General features: G+C 30.6%; 1 long non-coding RNA gene across 1 annotated transcript; it reads right to left on the reverse strand.

The window, feature by feature from the left end:
- Positions 1-11,950: 11,950 nt before the first annotated feature.
- LOC120068049 lies at positions 11,951-14,578 on the reverse strand. The gene is made up of 2 exons (XR_005479076.1): positions 14,385-14,578; positions 11,951-12,433 (listed from the first exon to the last, which is right to left on the reverse strand). It is a non-coding gene; the product is annotated as an uncharacterized LOC120068049 (long non-coding RNA).
- Positions 14,579-16,470: the final 1,892 nt, after the last annotated feature.

Genomic DNA, 16,470 nt, shown 5'->3' on the forward strand with positions numbered 1-16,470 from the left:
AACTCGATCTCAATTTTGAGTGAGTTATGGACTCTTGTCTATGAGGGCAGTCTTTTGATTTATATGGGTGATAGTGGTTTGAGTTGCTTGTTGGGTTGTATGTCCTAAAACTCACAGTTTTTAAAACTTTTAAACATATTCTATTTACAATAAAAAATTTATTGAAGTTTATTCAATAAAATTGCTATTGAACATGTAAATTGCACTTGCAATAGTCTAAATCTAATAAACTAACGAACCCCTGGCTATAGATTGAATACTTGAACTTTATGTAGACAAAAGTGGATCAAATTTGAATATATAGTCAAAACGTTCTATAAGTATAAGGATAAGGTTGGGTACCTTATCCTGAGGATACTATGGATGCGGCCTACTTTATATATGATACAAACGACGTGATCCAAAAGTCATTCATGTAGAGACATGCGAGTGGGGGCATCATATACAAAAAATATTTGCATAGGATCGAACCACAAAGTAGTCACTTTTCTTTATAACACCATTTACTGTCAAAACTGACTATTTTAAATTTCTATGACCTAAGGTAACTCAATCTTAATCCTGAGCTAACTATGAACTCCTATTTATTTGGGATTATCTTTTAATTTGCATGGGTGAGAATGGCTCAATAGTGCCAACTCGATAAGCCTCCCATTTTAGGGGTAAGACCGGGTAGATAGCTGGGGAGATAGTTCTACAAGATGGAACTCATTCCTACCCACTTCAGGAATAGTAGATAAGTTGTTCCCTTAACTACTTAAACCTAGTCATGAACAAAGGGGCCCTGCCTTCTCTATGACTGAGAATGACTCGGTTTATCGGTAGAACCATAAACCAATTGTTCATTAGTGGATCAGTGAAGACTTAAAGAGCAAGATGTATTATAGGGTAAAACGGTAATTTTGACCCGATTGTAAATACGAACAACCTATAAAGGATTGACTTACTAATTATGGTTAAATCAAGTGGACAGAAATATATCTACAGTGAAAAAAGTGCAACTACTGGGTTTTAATGGAGTGTCCCGGTAGTTAACGAATTTTTGATTAATTTTATTAAAGGAGTTTAGATAATTAATCTCAAATCGTTGGAGTTCATGATCTATAGGTCCATTAGGTCCCTCTACTAGCTCTTAAATGGATTAAACCTTAGAATAGTATGTTGAGAGAATTTGAAATATTCAAATTTTGGATGAATTCAAATTTTACATTTAAAATTAATTAAATCTTTTTTAATTGATTTAATATTTAAAATAGATAAAATTAGAATTGGTAGTGGATTTATCTCAACAAATCCACTGACAATTCCACCTAATCCATTTTCATAATGTTTTTTAGATTTCATATTGTGGCTAATTTAATTTGTATAGATAAAATCTATAAAAGATAGTTTTTAATTTAATTAAAAACTTCATGCAATTTTTTTAAAAAAAATGTGAAGAAACATTGTTTTTCTCTCTATTTCTCTCCAAACTCAAAATCTTCTCAAAATTCCCCTCAAGTTGGGTTCCACCACTCAATTCTAAGGCCAAGAGCATAGTTTAGAGGCCTTTGTGGTAGTCTTCAACAAGTTTAAGAGTAGATTTCATCAAAAGATTTGAGCAATCAATAAGTTCTTCAAAGGTTGTGTCATAAACCCTAATTAGGTTTAATTTGATTTTGCTTGCTTATTCCATGAAATTAGTGAAATTAGAATGTCTTTTTATCCAATTAGCTTTTGTTATCATGTTCATATCTCTTACATCGTCGACTTAATAAGCCTACCATTTTGGAGATTTGTCCGAGTAGGGAGTTGGGAATATAACTACACAAGATAGAATTCACTCTTTCTCGCCTTTAGGGTAAGTAGAGGAAATGTTCCCTTAATTGCCAATTTCGGGTCTTCAAAAATGGGTACCCGCCCTCTCATTGGCCCGAGAGGGACTTGGTTTATGGTAAGACCAGATTGTTCATTAGGCGAATCAATGGTACTTAAGGAGTAAGAGGTAATTACAGTGATAAAATGGTAATTTGACCAAGCTGTAATTACGAACTACTCGTGAATCAACTTACTGTAATGTAAATCTATGGATGCAGAAATATTCTACAGTGCGAAGAGTGCGGCTGTGGGTCTTTAATGGTGACCCACAATTAATGAATGTGCATTAACCTAATTAAAGTGTTTAATTAGTTAATGTCGAATCATTGAAGCTCCTAAGCTGTAGCTCTATTAGGTCCCATTGCTAGCTCACAACTAGTAAACAAGGATTAACAGTTTTGGAAGAATTTGAATTGTTCGAAATTATTAAAAAGAATAAGATTAATTGTATATCATATAATTAATGTAATATATATAGATACATTATAATATAAAGTTAATTTTGAATGAAATTCAAAATTAAATTTTATAACAAAAGGAGATTTATTATTTGAATATGATTCAAATAATTAACATGAGTAGAATTCATATTAAAACTATAGGTTAAAATTTAATATGAATGAGATCATATTAAAATTATAAGTTATGAGATAGATAAATATTTGAATAAGACTTAAATATTTAATTAATTAAAGATTAGATTTTTTATTTTGTAAATTAATTATTTAATTAATTTATTTATTTCAGTTATATATTATTGTAATTATTAATTAAAATTAAATAAAATTTTTTAATTTAAGAAAAAATTTCACAGATAGAAAAAATATCAAACTATTTACAGAATAGCAAAAAAATACACTGATAGACACTGATAGACTTCTATCAGCATCTATCGGTGATAGACTTCTATTAGTTTCTATCATTGATAGACACTGATAGACACTGATAGATTTCTATCAACCTCTATTAAAGAATATTAAAATTTTGATATTTTGTGTATAATAGTTTGCATTATTTTTCCCTTAGAAGTGGGTGAAATGGGAGTTATTTCCACTTTACATTAAAGAAATGGAGAAGTTATTTAATCTAATCAAATGAATTTCATTTAATTAATTAAATAGGAAGTGGGTGAAGTAGTAGTTATCCACAGTTCACGTTAAAGAAAGGGAAAAAGTTATTTTCTCCTTGAATAGTTCATTCTCTCCTTTTAGTACTCTTTCAAGTTTTTTTATATCCAAAAAACATAAATTTCCTTTGCTCTTTCAAAAATTCGGTTCCACAAATTGGTCCTTGCCAAGAGAATAGATGGAAAGACCCGATAATGGTGTCACAACGCTATTCATGGAAGATTAGTTCGTTAAGAAATTGTGAAGACCTTGAGAAGTTTGAAAAACGGGTCTTCAAAGGTATGTTTCTTCTTCCCTCTAATTTCATGCTTAACTTATTACATATTGATATATGTTCTACTTTTCTGTGTTGTAATTTTAAAACAAATCGAAGCAATGCGATTACTCACTTCCGCTATGGGATTCGATCCCTTTATGCTCATGTCTGCAACGTGTCTGCTACATATCGACAACATATTTGCAACATATGTTTAGTATATCTATGAGTGGATGACGTATTGACGTCAATATAGCCAATATTTGAGTTGGTATGCTAACCTCACAACAAAGGATGAACTAGTGTGTCACACCCTGAGTTAGCACGTGCGAATGCAGCAGCTTCCAACAAAGAATGGGCTAGTGTGTCCAACCCTAAGTTGGTACATCAGAATTGGTGTAGTGACCTCATAACAAAGGATGTGCTAGTGTGTCTCACCCTAAATTGGCACACAGGGATGTAGCAACTTCACAACAAAGGATGGACTAGTGTGTCACATCCTAAGTTGGCATGTGCGGATGCAACAACTTCAAAACAAAAGATGGATTAGTATGTCACACCCTAAGTTGGTACATCAGAGTTGGTGCAATGACCTCATAATGAAGGATGGACTAGTGAGTCATATCATAAGTTGACATATGGGGATGTAGCAGCTTCACACCAAAGGATGGACTAGTGTGTCACACCCTAAGTGAGTACATCACAACAGTATAGTGACCTCACAACAAAAGATGCGCTAGTGTATCCCACCTTAAATTGGCACATGAGGATGCAACAACTTTACAACAAAGGATGGACTAGTGTGTCACATCCTAAGTTGACACATAGATGTTGGTTAAACTTATATATAATATTATATATATATTATATATATATACCAACATGCCCATAAGTTACTTTACTAACATGCTCGCAACATGCACTAGTGTGTCACATCCTAAGTCAATGAGTTAAAAAAATTACTCCTCGAATGCAAGTTACTTTACTCTTTTAAAAAATAATGGGAGCAAATTAGTAAAAAAATAAACAAAATTTCAAATGATAAAAAAAAGTGAAAAGAGAAAAAAGTGAAAAAAAGAAGAAAAACGTGGGGAAAAAAAGGAAAAAAAAAAACATGAAGAAAAAAATAAGGAAAAAGAAGAAAAGAAAAAAAAAAGAGAGAGAGAGAGAAAGAGAAAGGGAGAAAAAGAGAGAAGCTCTAATCTCTCTCTCTTGCAGACAGCCCCTCTAACTTTCTTTTCCCTCTCACGAGCCATCTCGACTCTGGCGGTAGCATCGGCGAACCTTACAAGCAACAACAGTGGGCAGCGATGAACTTAACGAGCGTCCTCTGCGCGACTAATTTTCCATCGACGGCAAACCTGGGTATGCTGCGCTCAACCAATCCGCTGTGGAAGGACCTCCGATCCGACGCTCCGCCGTAGACAACAGTAAATAAAAGAAAGAAGAAGAGAAGGAGAAAAGAGAGAAGAAACACAGGGGAAGAAGAAAAGAAGTTGCCTAGAAAGGGACCCCACCTTCCTTAATGAATGTGACTGTGAGGTGGTCAAGTACTGGGGGTGGGGGGCCAAACGCCATTAAGAAACAAAAATCCACAGATTTCATTTGCTTGTTGAGGGATTTGGGCCAAAACCAATATGTATCGGAGGAGACTGAAAATGAAATTAGGAATAGAAAATATTTCATTTTCTTCTTGAGGAATTTGGGGAAGAGTGGAGAATGGAGGGGGATATTCTCCCTCGTGAGAGATTTTTTTATTTTTTTTCTGGAAGTTTTGGCATGGTGAAAACAAATGGTAGAGTTATTCAAATTTATCTAAGACTTCATTCAATTTGAATGTATATAAATTTTATCCTAAATTCAAATACTTCATTTGGGATTCTATTCTCAAGCTCATAAAGCCTATCAGGAACCTCTGGTTATCTTTTGTAGGGATCCGAAATTTTATACTCTAGAGAGCCTACAAAGAATTCTCGCAACAATTACAAGACTTCCTAAATCCTGAAGATTGAACAACTCCTTGAAGCTAAGTCCTCAGGATACAAGTATTCGTCCAAGACTTCAACTCTAAAAACATCATGTGCTATGTTTCATCAATTCAAGCATACACATTTAACGGAGAGAGAATAAGAGGATCAAGTACTAGAGATTGAATCACATCTACATTAAATCTACATCTACACAAATTCAACTCTACGAAACACGTTTCTTCAGAAACCTCGTGCGAATAGCGGGTTGTTGGATTTTATATCCTAAAACTCGTGGTTTGTAAACAATAAAACTTATTTTGAAAATTCAATAAATTATTATTGAATATATGAATTGTTTATTTCGCTTTTAGAAATAAATCCAATAAATTAAAAAGATCCATGAATATTACAGGAATACTTTAACTTTTTGCGGCTCCACTCCTGGTGGTGCCCTTCCGTCAATTTCTTTAAGTTTCAGCCTTGTGACCATACTCCCCCCGGAACCCAAAGACTTTGATTTCTCATAAGGTGCTGGCGGAGTCCTTAAAGCAACATCCGCCAATCCCTGGTCGGCTAGAGATATGTAAGTGGATCAGGTTCAAGTAAATAGTCAAAATAGTCTATAGTATACGAATAAGATTTGGTGCCTTATTCTGGTAACACTATCGGATGCGGCCCACTCTGTAGTTGTTACAAGGAGTTGTAAAGTGCTACAGACGAAGTGATCTTAATTCTTACATGTCATGACATGAGGAGTGGAGGCGTCCCGTACAATAAGTTTACACAAGATCGGATCACGAAATAAGTTACTCTTACTTTATAACGTTGTTGACTGTTTAAGACTGTCTATTATTACTTTATAACGTTGTTGACTGTTTAAGACTGTCTATTTCAGAGCGATGACCTAGGTAACTTGACCTTAATCCTCAACTAACTATGAACTTCTGTTTATTTGGAATTGTCCTTAGATTTTCATAGGTGAGGGTTGGCTCAACAGCGCCGGCTCAATAAACCTCCATTTTAGGGGTAAGACCGGGTAAATAGCTGGGGACATAGGGTACATGATGGAATTCACTTCTACCCACTTTTAGGGATAGTAGAGAGGTTGTTCCCTTAAGTGCTAACTCCAAGTCTTGAATAAGGGGCCCACCCTCTCATTGGCCCGAGAGGGACTCGGTTTAGTGATCGGATCACAAACCAATTGTTCATTAGAGAATTAATGGAACTTAAGAAACATGAGGTAATCTCGAGGGTAAAGCACAAGTTGATCTAGCCATTATTATGAACAACTTGTGAATGGTTAACTTATTAATCATGGTTATATCGATTAAACATAATATAGTAGTTAATGAATGGGGATTAATTCGGTGTAAAGAGCTTAGTCAATTAATCTCAGATCGTTGGAGCCCATGATCTATAGGTCCACAAAGTCCTCCTACTAGCTCATAAATGGATTAGCCTTAGAGTAGTGTGATAAGTAGATTTGAAACGCTTAAATTAGACTTAAGCAAATTAGTAATTATATGTGATATATTACACGTTTAATTTTGAAATTAAACAAAATTGGAGAATCAATTAATATTTAAATATGATTTAAATATTAAATTCATGAATAGGGATACATGATGGTGGAATTAGTGTTAAATTAATTTAATATTTGATATCGAATTAATTAGAATTAATTAAATTATTAAATTATTTATTATTATTAATTTTATTAGAAATTAATTTTGTAAAATTAATAAAAATTTCATTTTGAAAAATTGATTTTGGAAATCAATTGCAAAATAAAAAATTGAAAAGAGATGGAAAATGGAAAATCCCAAAAGTGGGATTTCTCCACCTTCAAACCAAATTGCTCACACATACTCCAACATGTTTTTCAATCAATTTTCCAACCATGAGGTGCAATTCATGCAGCAATCCTCTTTGCATGAAAGTCATGCAATAAATAAAGAAGATTGAAGTGGAAATCGAGCATGCAACTGATAGGTTTTTGCTGAAAAACTTGAGGTTGAAGAAGGTCTTCAACCATGGTGATGCAGGAACCTCTTCTCCATTCTCCCTCAATTCAAGCTTATTTTGAGTCCCACAACTCAATCTAAAGCACCAAAAGGATAGTAGGGAAGACCTTGAGGTAGTTCACAAGCAGATTTGGAGGAGATTTGCAGCTAGAATTCAAGTTTCAAGTAGTTCTTCAAAGGTATGTCATGAAACTCTCTTATTATTTTATGAGCATGCTTAATTTAAAGCTAAAATTAATGAATTAGAATGCTTAATGATCCGTTTTACTTCTGATGCGTGTTTTCTAACTCTAACACGGGCATCTAGGCTATTGCGTTTGTTTTGCAGTTTTGTAAGATGACTAGGCATCTGGAGGTTCCCTAGCATCTTAAGGTGCTCTTATGGATGCATCTTGAGAGTTTTGGATGCCCTCTTGAAACATGGATTTTTCTGATTCTCGAGTTAAAGGCATCCCCAGTTTACTTTTTTGCCTGTCCTTTTAGTGTGTGTAAATCTTGATACATGTTTTTTAAGAACTAGAAATTCTCGTTCTTTTTATATTTTGTTTCCTTACTTTTTTTCATTATTTTTATATTTAGATATAATTAATTATATAATATAAAAAAATATAACAGGTATTAAAATAGATAAAATAATAGTTATAAAATATACATTATCTAATACAAATATGCCCTGCAAAATTCACAACAATAATTCAAGTACTTCTATCCTTCAAATGTCATTCAAATTTGATATGCATTGTTGTTTATTACTATTCTAACTAGTTTCAAGTGTATTAAAATTTAAAATTTAAAATTCAAAAAGATTTGTAAATATATCATTTGAGACAAGATTTTGTAACATTAATATAGTTAATGCACATCTCCCACACCAACGAAGCCAAATGCATATTTTTGTATCCAAGAAGGAAGAATTAAATATAAAACAGAAACAACAACAACGAGAAACTACTCTGATTATTAAATCCTCGTTTGGTAACCATTTAATTTTTATTTTTGGATTTTGAAAATTAAATCTATAAACACACCTTCCATCTCTAGATTTTTTGGCTATGTCATCTACTCTATACAAATGTTTTTAAAAATCAAACCAAATTTTTAGAACTAAAAAATAGTTTTTAAACATATATTTTTGTTTTTGAATTTGACTAAGAACTCAATTCTTTATTTTGGAAAGACGAAAGTCATTGTAAGAAAAACAAATGACTAGCAAATGATTAGCAAATGGGTCATAAGCAAGTTTGTTTCTTAAAAAATGAGTAACAAAAACAAGAAACGATGAATTATCAATTAGCCCCTAATTATGGAAAATGACTAGTCAATTGTTGGAATGACTTGTCATAAAATTAACTTTTTATTTTTATCCCACGATAAAAGATATGCAAGTATTTAATTGTCCAAATAGGAAAATGTTTTCTTTATTTAATTTAGATAAGAAATTGTTTTCTGTAATTAATTTAGATCTAAAAATGTTTTCTTTACCGAACATAGATTTGAAAAACGTTTTCTTTTGGATTCTTTAAAGTGTCTACCTAAATTCTTCAAGAATGCGCTTTTCGTGGTCTTTATGTTTGTTTTTCATTCTTCTAATTTGAGCGAAGTTTTCACTTGATTCATATTCTTCTATGATGAGTATACGATTGAGAAATGTATTGTGTTAATCTCAAGAAGTAATTGACAAAAAAAACAATTTAGTATCGAGATCATGTCATAATTTACTTTCAAGATAATAATCATTTGATAGCACAACGATTTGTTCGACAATCTAACACTTATCTAAGTCTCCCAAAATCCTCCTTGTTGGAGTATACTTACATTTTAGATTGATCAAGTTGGGGACTATTGCCACTTACCTCTTACCATTGGCCCAATTCACATTAAAAACAAACTTTTTTTCTCTCTCTCTCCTTTATTTTTTTATTTTTAATTTTTAATAAATACTAGCCGATCTATATTTTCTATTCTTTTCTTTAAAAAATTTTTTATAAACTAGGTCAAATAAACCAAAAATTGAAATTTATTTGAGGGATCTCAATCATCACATCAGTCTTGATATTTCAATTTCCCAATATTACCCTTTTCTCAATTGCCAGAAATTTATAGAGTAATCATGCTCTCTAGCATGATCGCAACTTGTAAGAAGCCTAATATGTTCGGTTCAGTTCGATTCGAACCGTATAAACGGTGCAATTTCGTTCTATATATAAATGATTTCGGTCCAAATCGAACCGATTCCACTCCTATGGAAAACCTAACAATAGCTAGTCATGCATACGAGTGGAAATAATTATCCTCCCTTATGTACTACAAATTTCGTCTTTTCTGAATCAATATGATACTTTATTTTTCACCTAAAAATTCAAAAAAAAAAAAATAAATAAAAAGTAACAAAATGGTTAGCAAACATGCACGTATATAAAACATCCATACGAATTAAAATAATCATAAACTTTGGTAAAAACAAATGTGAGATAAAAGGACATACCTTTGTTCTGGTGTGTGTCAAAGCAATCATATACAAAATTAAGAAGTTATTACTAAGCTATAGCAATCATAGGGCAACTCTCCTTTGGCAAGTTATATAGGGAATGATATATAAATAAATGTTAGGATATATATATATATATATATATTATATGATCAATAATTTAAAAGTGACAAACCTGCCAAGAAAGAGATTGCCCTAAGACTGATTTGCTTATTGAATTCATTCTTTCACTAGAAGCCATTTGAAACCCTAAACCTCCCACAAGCTTTTATATACACTTATTCTAAATTGAGAGAGAGAATAAACCCTTTGGAACAAAGGCATATCACATATGCTTGAGAGGTTTATGCTATGGATATTCATAAAAATAGATTTTTTTTCTTTTCTTTTCATTTTGTCTAATAATTTTTTGGGTTGTGGGAATTAAGAAAGTATTCCCATATATGAAGAAACCTTCCATGTTACTACCATTGGCCATGTCCATATCTTCAAGTGTTCTTATTTGGAGTATTGATGAGAGATTCTTATCTTTGTCTTGAAAGTGAGAAAGGGAAAGAAAAGCATATGGCGTAGGATATGAAGAAATAATAATGCAGCTTAAATAATTATTGATGTGGACATAAAATATGAGAGACCTCAATTTCATTCAAGTATCAATGGAAGTATTAATAAAGAGAAAAAATAAGAGTGAAGGAAATGCAAAGAAATTTTTGTTGGCATTCCTCTTTTTATTGTCTTCAAACAACTTACATTGAAATTTTTGTTGTGTAAACCTATGATAGTGTTGATAGTTGATTTTTTACTTGATGTGTTTTGAAAATTATAACTTAGATTGATATCACTCGAGATCATATAGAAAATTATCGATTTTGTGATACATTGTTATATTTTTTACTTATTTCAATGATAACGTTATGCAAATAAGTAAAGTCTTCATTTTTATTTTTTGTTTAATATGTAAAATGACTAGTCAATTTTTAATTAAAAATTTTAGGACACGTTTATCTATTTAAATTGGACATTATTTTTTGTAATTAATAAGTAATTGTCAGTGATATTTTATATAATGTTAGTAGATCGTAAATTGTAGTTTAAGATTAAAAAAAAAATTTGAAATTTATAGTGACATAAAATATACATTTTGTCGACGCTTACTCATGTCGCGAAATATGTTTGCAATGACCACGAATTCAAGTTTAACAATAAGCTTACATGTTGCTAAAAATATACTTTCAAAGAGAAACTTGTAGGGAATGAACTATTCATCCTACAACAAAAGCATTGGATCACAATAACTTTTTATTTAAAATTAAACCAAAATAACACAAACGGTTAAGTGTCATATACCTCAAATGTATCGATCTAGCATTTCTTTAATATTCTTCTAAAGATCTTCCTCACTATGACTCGAAAGGAGATCACTAAAAGGTTTGCACGTGGGAACCTTAAAGGGAAAAATTGGAGAATTATTTTTGCCATTGGGAACTACTTCTTTGCAAACCGATAATCTTTTAATATAACACATTTTAGGTCTTGTTTATAGTGACCTAGAAAAAAATTTCCCTAACAAGAAAAAAATAACATCCAATATTGAAATAATAATAAATTTTAATCTAATGAGATCTTATTCGATTACCAAATTCTCCTGAGATTTAATATAATTTGTCCTAATTATATTATGATTTTTAATAATAATGATTTTAACGATGTATACAGTGACATGTCTCTACGCATTGTTAATACTTTTAACGACGTTTTTTTACATTTAGAAACATATTTTTACGTATTATTAAAAGTGATTTTTATTGTAGTAAGTAGATTGATGCAAGTTTATCTATCATATTCAAATGCATTTTTAATTCTACATAATTCTTAATTTCATTGATTCAACACTTTTATCGTTCATTTTACGGTTTAAGAAATTTATATCAATTATGTGATTTCACAGTTTATCAGATTTCCTTTTGATTTTGAATGATTTTAAACTATCAAGTTTTAGCAACTAATATTTAATTTTTTTTAAATCTCTTTTGTTTCGTTGTGCGATTTTGTTGTGATTTGGCTTTTTTTGTTTTTATTGTGTTTTTAAATTTCATTTTAATGACACTATGTCTCAAGTTTTATCATTATGTGGTTTTTTGGTCCATATATTTAGAGAAAAAAAATCTCGATGTTTTTTTTTTAAGAAAAAAAATAAAGATAATTAATAGGGTCAATAGAAGCACAAATATCTTCAACACATTCTTAGCACTTTCATCATCTACCAATTCATTAATAATACTCAATGAGTCCAAATGAGGGAGAAACAACAAAACAACAGAGAGAAGAGGGCTAGAGATAAACCCAACCGAAACATAGAAATCAATCGTTATAAAAAGCATTAAGATTAATGACAATCGTACTAGATCCGTACTATGCTTCTTTGTATGACCAACTGTCGATGCGAGAGCATATGTCGTCCTAAAGATTTATAATGCTTCTGTTGACATCCTTGAAAGTACGATTATTTCGTTCATTTCATAGTGTCCATAATACAACAATCACAATGTTGAAGATACTCGATGTGTTTTTCGGTTGGTTATTTATTAAAAGAAATGGGATTTGTCTATTTTTCAAAATCGCAATTTAAATTTTGCTATTTGTCTTATTACCGTACTATGCTTCTTTAATCTCTTATTCTTCATAGTAAGATCATCCATCTTGGTCTTTAACTGCATAATTGAAGAAGGCCCAAATCACATATTTTCTATATAGAAGATTCAAGAATTACATCTCATGGATCCAGTTAATTTATACATCTTTAAATATTATGGCTTGCTACCATGCTTAATAGGCCTATAACGGGAGCGTTTGAGATAAGGAGTTGGCTATTATAGTCTTAAGTTATAATAGTTTGTGTTTGGAACGTAGATTATTTTAGTTTGGATTATAATAGTATGTGTTTAAGATGTAAACTATTTTAGTCTGAGAAGAAAATAGTAAACACTGTAGCAAATAATAAAAATTTGATAAATGTAAAATAGTAAAAAGTATAGCAAATAACGGTAGTAAATAGAGGTTTTGAAATAGTATTGACGATAGCTAATTAGGAGATTTAAAATACTATTTACTTTAGTAAGAAGTGGTTATTATAGTCTTAAGATAATTTTTACGTTGAATGTCCCTTTAAAGTTTAAACCAAGTTTGTTCCCAACACACCATAATTTCTTTTTTAATAAAAAAGCCCCTTCAATTTTTATTCCTGTTTGGTGCAGGAACTATTTGATGAGACTAACGTGTCAATTTGTAATTCTCATTTAAAATATAATTTGCTAATCGTGAAGGATATATATATATAACAACGACTATAGTTTGGTTTTTTTTTCCCTTTTAAATCTCTTTTCTCTAAATCATGAATATATATATCTGAAGTAGTTGAATTACATTTCGGTTGATGACAATATTCAGATAATCTAAATTCTAAGAGACCTTCGCACATTTTAGCCTAAAGAATCCTTTTATATAAATCAAAATATATGTCATAAAATCATCTTTGTCATTACCGTGATGGTTTCTCTCATTTGCCTTTACCCTAGACTTTGGTATTTTGATCATTGATAGCTACTATCAATGACAGTTTTCAATTTGAGAAAACAAGAAGATGCACGAAATATTGTGTTGTGTGGGCTTTTAGTCATTTACCTATATAGCTATTAGTGATATCTGGTACTAATTTTGTGTCATATCCCTAATATATGTTTATCCTTGTTTTACATTTTTTTTATTATTATTTTAGGTCTGATGTTATTTGTGCAACCAACCCAAATAAAAAAGGTCACCCTTCATTTAGGGCATTCGTTCAGAGATTGAGGGACAGAGAATTCAAGATCCATTATGTTATTGTCATTTCACTAAGAGGAATCAAAAGCCAAAGTTTTCATTCAGAGTCTAAAGAGTTCAAAGACTAGAACAAGCTCATCAGCCTTCAGATTAAAGTCAATCTTCGAGAGAAAGCATCAAAAGATTTATACATTAGAGTGTATAATGCTACTGCAAATCAGTAAACTCAAGTTCGTCCATGAATTAAATTTTCTTCCTGAAATCTCTTGTGTGAACACTAAAAACAAGTGTGATGTCAATGAAAAGAATTTCATACTTCTCCCTCCCAACCACGGAAGCAAAGTAAGAAATTTTAAGTTTCATTTGATAACCATTTCGTTTTTTGTTTTTGGTTTTTGAAAATTAAGCATACTTTCTCTTCATTTTTTTTATCATGATTTGCATATTTCTTAAATATAATGGTTGAATACTTAGCCAACTTTCAAAAACAAAAACAAGTCTTCAAAAAATTCTTTTTTTAGTTTTCAAAATTTGGCTTGATTTTTTAAACCATTGGTAAAAAATAGATAACAAAAGAAGAAATTAGAAGGTGAAAACAGTGTCATAATTTTCAAAAATAAAAACAAAAAATCAAATAGTTACCTAATAAAACCTTAGTTTTTAATGAAACATATTAGTCATAAAACCGAAATAAGACTACATAATAGAAAAACTTTATACATATATAAAACCTCATCATTTGTGTAAATCTACACAATATGAAATTTAGAAAATAGAGAAAATCATTGTAACAAGAAGATTACTACAACCACAAAAATTAATCATATCCTTTAATTTCATTACCTCTAAGGCGTTCCCCACTTGTGATTGTATGCCCTAATTAATAAGGGCACATAGGGATTAAACTAATACAAAATTAAGCCAAAAACAGTCACAGGGCAGCCCCCACTGGGCTAATTCTATGGAATTAACATTGATAATAAATTTGAATAATTCCACTGACCTGCCCAAAGGGGGGCTGCCCTACAACTGATTTGCTCACTGAACCCACTTCCCCTTCATTCAATTATAAGCCTTTTTATAAGTGGCTTTTATAAGTGGCTTTTTGTGTATGTGTGACTATTTACAACTAAAAGTTTCTGTCTAGCAATGAACTATTGGCTTAAGCTTTAAGCAATTTTTGGGTATCTTTTTTGTTCCAAGGCAAAAGAAGATGGATTAAAAGACAAGTTAGACTCTTCCAATGCTTTAAATCGTAGTCGGGGTCGTTGTCGTAAGTAGACAATATATAACGGATTTGTAACTATTGTATTTTTTAGTATATGTGTTATGAGTTCTTCTAGTTTAATGTAGTTAAAAAAAAATTTCATTTAGAATTATCATGTTTGAGGCTAACCTATATGTTGAAGTGTTTAGGAGAAAAGTACTTTAAAATAGTTTGTGAGCAAAAGCACTCTCTAAAGTGTACCACCAATATCTTGAAATATGTTAGATTGAAGCAACTTTATGAGAGTAATTATTGAATTGATAGAACTAAAAGTCTATTTATAACTTGAATGTTGGTGAAAAATAGTAGAAGAAAAATTAATGTTGTTTTAGTGGTTGAGGATGAAAACTTGCAAAAACCTCTTGAAATTCTAACACTTCCCCAAATTCTATAAGAATATATATATGTATATATATATACAATATATAAGATTCAAATGACATATCTCGTGATTTGCTAACGGAGCGAGATTCGAAAATAGGTTTCAATCACTTGAGTTATGTTTAAATTAATATATTCCTTAAAAAAATGACATGTGGACAATTTTGATTGGTTAACTTTAAAATTTATCCTTCATCATGAAAATTCCAATTCATCTCATTTTTATTTAGTCTCAAATTGCTATTTTCCTAAATGATTGGAGTTAAAAATAGGTTATATTAGTTCCGGTCTCTAAACTTTTAGGTTTGTATTTATTTAGTTTTTGAACTTTAAAAAAAAAATCGAATAAGTTGTTAAATTTTAACTTTCAACTTTATGTCGACAAGCTATTGAACTTTATAAAGTGACTAATAGGTTCTTAAACTCTCAATTGTGTACAATAAAAGTCCCTATTTTTTCAATTTTGTGTCAAAGGTCATTGACCTATTCAATATCTTTAAAAAATAAACTTGCTAGATATGAAATTAAACTTTTCAATCCCATAAAATTCAACTTTATATCTAATAGACAAGTTACTTTTGAAAATTTCTAACACATAATGTTATATATATATATAATCATATGTTATATTTAATATAACATATAATGTTATATATATAATCATGTCACAGATTAATTATACATACATTGAAAGTACGAAAAACTATTAGATATTTTAAAGTTCTAAAACCTATAGAACACAAAATTGGAATTCCAAAATTCTATGGGAGTTTTTTTTTTAAGTTTAAAAGTCAAACATTAATACAAATTTAATATAAGAGACTAAACTTGTAATCTAAAATTATTAGTTAAATTTGAGATGAGGTTGAGATTTGGTCTATTAGATAGGTTGGTCATGTCAATAAATTTTGTCTCACGCTTATTAGTAAGAACTGATATATTTCGTGAATTGAGTTAATTAAAATTTAAATTATCTATCTGAAGAATCATATTGAGGTAAAGACGGGAGTTGTTTAGTTTGGAGAGTTTGTTAAATGTAGAGAGTTGTTTAGTTGTGAAGACTACAATGTAAGAAGTTAAGAAGTTGTGGAGTTAATATTTTTTCTTTTTTGTTGCGGAGCGACAATTGATTTAAATACTCTTCGAACCAAATATGGCCTAAGAGTTTTGAACGCACCCACTCGAATACTTGACCTAATGGTGTTACATTAGGAGATTCTTCGTGATTATTTCCTCTCTTTTTCCAAGTTGAGAGAATCCAATCCAAACAATATATTCTTC

Source organism: Benincasa hispida, chromosome 12 (assembly GCF_009727055.1).
Source record: "Benincasa hispida cultivar B227 chromosome 12, ASM972705v1, whole genome shotgun sequence".
Taxonomy (NCBI): domain Eukaryota; kingdom Viridiplantae; phylum Streptophyta; class Magnoliopsida; order Cucurbitales; family Cucurbitaceae; genus Benincasa; species Benincasa hispida.